The 3,580-nt window shown below is 39.1% G+C and overlaps 1 long non-coding RNA gene across 1 annotated transcript; it reads right to left on the bottom strand.

The window, feature by feature from the left end:
• Window positions 1-935: 935 nt before the first annotated feature.
• LOC119838429 lies at window positions 936-3,580 on the bottom strand. The gene is made up of 3 exons (XR_005288198.1): window positions 3,520-3,580; window positions 3,187-3,337; window positions 936-2,380 (listed from the first exon to the last, which is right to left on the bottom strand). It is a non-coding gene; the product is annotated as an uncharacterized LOC119838429 (long non-coding RNA).

Below are 3,580 nucleotides of genomic sequence, written 5' to 3' on the forward strand. Positions count from 1 at the left end.
AGTAAACGCCGCCTCCCTGACAGTGGTTAACACGTGAGCAAATATCCTAGACGTTCTGGGTTCGATTCCTGGTGGACTCACAAATAATGTCTCGGTCTTGCAGGACACAGAAGGCTGATCACTAACTTGTCCATAAAGAAAATCGATCAGTGAAACAGATGTATATCTGCCCCATAACCCACTAGGGGACATGGGACTTTATTCGAATGGGAGCTAAATTATTATTATTGTATATGTCTATACGTTAACTGCCTTCAAACATTTATCCCAATTCGATAAACAAAGATGAAGAAAAAAATTAAAAAAGACCATTAATTCCAAAAATATTTATTACAATGACAAATTATTCTTAATCTAAATTTGAAAAATCTAACTCTAAATTAGATTCCTTACAATATTCAAAATTACAACAAAATAACGTATTTTACAACTAAATTAATATTTAACTAATTTGTTAAAATACCTACGAAAAGCGCGTTATGCGCTTTCCGATTATTTTGTATAATTTATTTCAAACCGATATCAAACTGTGAACATTTTAAATTCAGACAAATTTATTCATTTTTTATCAAAACCTATAATTCATTTATTAAAAAAACACTGTAACATAATACAGTTTTTTTTTATTTATAAATTTGCCGCGCAAAACTGGAACCGTCAAAGTGACATTTGACAGTTCGGTAGCTGATTATGGCGATTAAAAAAGTTTATTTATGTTATTATATTACAATATGGAGATTTCGATTTCCCATACGAGTTAATAATATTGAATAAAAAACATTTTTTCTTGTTTATAATTCATGCAACCAAATTATTTCATTGAATGTAGCTAATTTTATCATAAATTATTAATCGACGATAACATGCTTATTTAAGATGAATTTAAATTATAAATATACGATAAACTCGTATGGTTACTTCTATTACTTTATATAAAAACATTTTTTATTTACGTCTATGAATATTATCTGTGATAATTTGGCCAAAACCTTCGCATACTGTAGGTAGTTTTAATAAAAAAAAATAACATAAAATAGACACTTCGTTACACGAATTACACTTACAAATGAAATACAAAATTATTGGACTATACTAGTCTATTTACGCGTGTACGCTTGCTTTTATGATAGACTTACCTACTAATGAAACTTCTCCTACTTTTGGTTCGATACGTACACAATTTTTTATTATATCTTTATTACATTAAATCACAAAAAAAAATCAACTATCTATATTAAAATTATATAGTAGAGTTTCTCTGGAATCTCACAGAATGTTAATTATGCGTTCAGTCAAAAGTTTCATAAATTTAATGAAATTTATAAAAAAAAAAAAACGCAATGGCATGCATGTAAAGTGAAAATAGCACAAGAACTTATCGAAAAAAAACAACTAAAAAATATTACATAACCGAGGCAATGAATCGCGTTTAATCGAATGTAGACCGTATTATAAGAAAAATAATAATTATTGGAATAATATAGAGAATTCTAGAGATTTCTCTTACAAAACTAGCCCTCTGTGATCAGTTTACCGACATGTCATTTCGATTAAACGCGCTCTTACAATGTGTTGTGTGAACTATTGAAATGTTTTAAAACTAAATATTTGAATTATTATACAAAATTAAATATGTAATCTACATGTATTTAAAAAAAATATATGTGTTGGTGGATTTTTTTAAATTTTTCGAACGATTTTAAATAGAAATTTGTACATTAATTTTGAATTATTTTTAATTTATATAGGCAACAAGAGATTAACAATGGCCAGGCCAGCGACACGCTTTGAATCCGACGGGGATCGAACCCGCGACCACCCGAAATATATACAATACACTCGTTATAATAAATTGTTTGTGACGTCACAATGCAACTTGCAAATTGATGCCAAATAAAAAATAAACAAACTGGATCTGACTGTGAATATGACTTGTTTATTACGTTTTTTAAAAGTATAAAATTTAATAAATGTGACGTCACATCACGGGATAAGGGCTGGTTCTTAAAAACCGACACACTTTGCCAACCTTGTCACAGTGTGTCACTTTTTTAAGAACCCCTCATCCCTGTCCTTTCCTTCTTCAGGGGTGGGGAGAGAGGTTTAGAAAAAGGCTTAAAATACCCTTCTTCGGGCAGGGAAGGGGGGGGGAGGGGGGTCTAAAATACCTTTCTTCGAGGGAGGAGAGTTAAAAAAGGGTCTTAAAATCTCGCTTCTTCGAGGTGGGAGCGGGGGTTAAAAAAGTTTCTAGAACTGCCCCGGGCCCCGCATGCGCGCGCGCCGGTCAGTGGGCGGCGGCGCCGCGCGGCGCCGACAGCGGCGAGCTCTGCGCCGACTCGAGGCACAGCTCCGACGCGCGCTCCGCCAGCTCCGCAGCGATCTGCCGACGGGGATGCGACAGAGTGTAGGTAATGTGAAAGATTAAAAAGTATGCTTGTATATGGGAAATGATTCAGATTTAATTTTTAGTTTTATAGCATTGAAATGCTTTATAAATGAGAAATTTTGAAAGAATAGAAAAAATTTGATCACGAGGCAGGATTCGAACCTGCGTATGGCAGGATGGCAGGATCACGGGTGGCCGAGAGGCTAGGCGTTGCTACGGTTAGGCAAGATACGCAGGTTCGAATCCTGCCTCGTGATCAAATTTTTTCTATTCTTTCAAAATTTCTCAATGATTCAGATTGTTTATGAAAACATTCCTCAAGCAACGCATAGTAATATTTATTTCGTTGGTACAATCAATTGGATGTGTGCGTGTTTGTGTGTGTGTGTGTGCGGGCGTGAGCGTATGTGCGTGCGTGCTTATGTAATTTGGTCGATTGTTAATAAGAGTGCGTGTAGTCACGGATTTTACACGTGCAGAGCACACATACTATACGCCCTCTACATGCACTCCATACGCTCACAGCAAACACAGCACGCACACAACGAACACACAGTACGCACTCTACAAGCACACTGAAGGCCCTCTACCACGCCCTCTACCACACCCTCTACCACGGCCTCTACCACACCCGCTACCACGCACTATACGTGCACACACACTACACGGACTCTACCACGCACTCTACAACGCCTTCTATCACGCACTCTACCACACACTCTACCTCACACTCTACCACGTCCTTTACCACGCACTCTACGCGCACACACACTCTACACGGACTCTACCACGCCCCCTACCTGTCGGTGCGCGGGCGCGGCGCAGTCGGGCGGCAGGCGCAGGTCGCGCAGCAGCGGCGCGAGCGGCGCCAGCGGCGCCAGCCGCACCAGCCGCGCGCCCATCTCCGCGCGAGCGGCGAGCCCGCGCCGCGACCTGCACACAAACACCTGCCTGTTAACAGCGTTGTACGTGATATGATTTTTTAATATAATAATAACGATAATAACGACATTGGTAATAACGGAAATAGCAGTGCCGATAATGATGACAATCAACGGTAATAGCCGTCCGTGCCGGTGATGAAGAAAATGATGATGATGATGATGATGATGATGATGATGATGAGCACTCACGTGACGTGCAGCGCGATGAGCGCCCGCGCGGCCGCGGTGACGGCGGGCGAGAGCGCCTCGA

This window comes from Zerene cesonia, unplaced genomic scaffold (assembly GCF_012273895.1).
Source record: "Zerene cesonia ecotype Mississippi unplaced genomic scaffold, Zerene_cesonia_1.1 Zces_u003, whole genome shotgun sequence".
In the NCBI taxonomy this organism is placed as follows: Eukaryota; Metazoa; Arthropoda; class Insecta; order Lepidoptera; family Pieridae; genus Zerene; species Zerene cesonia.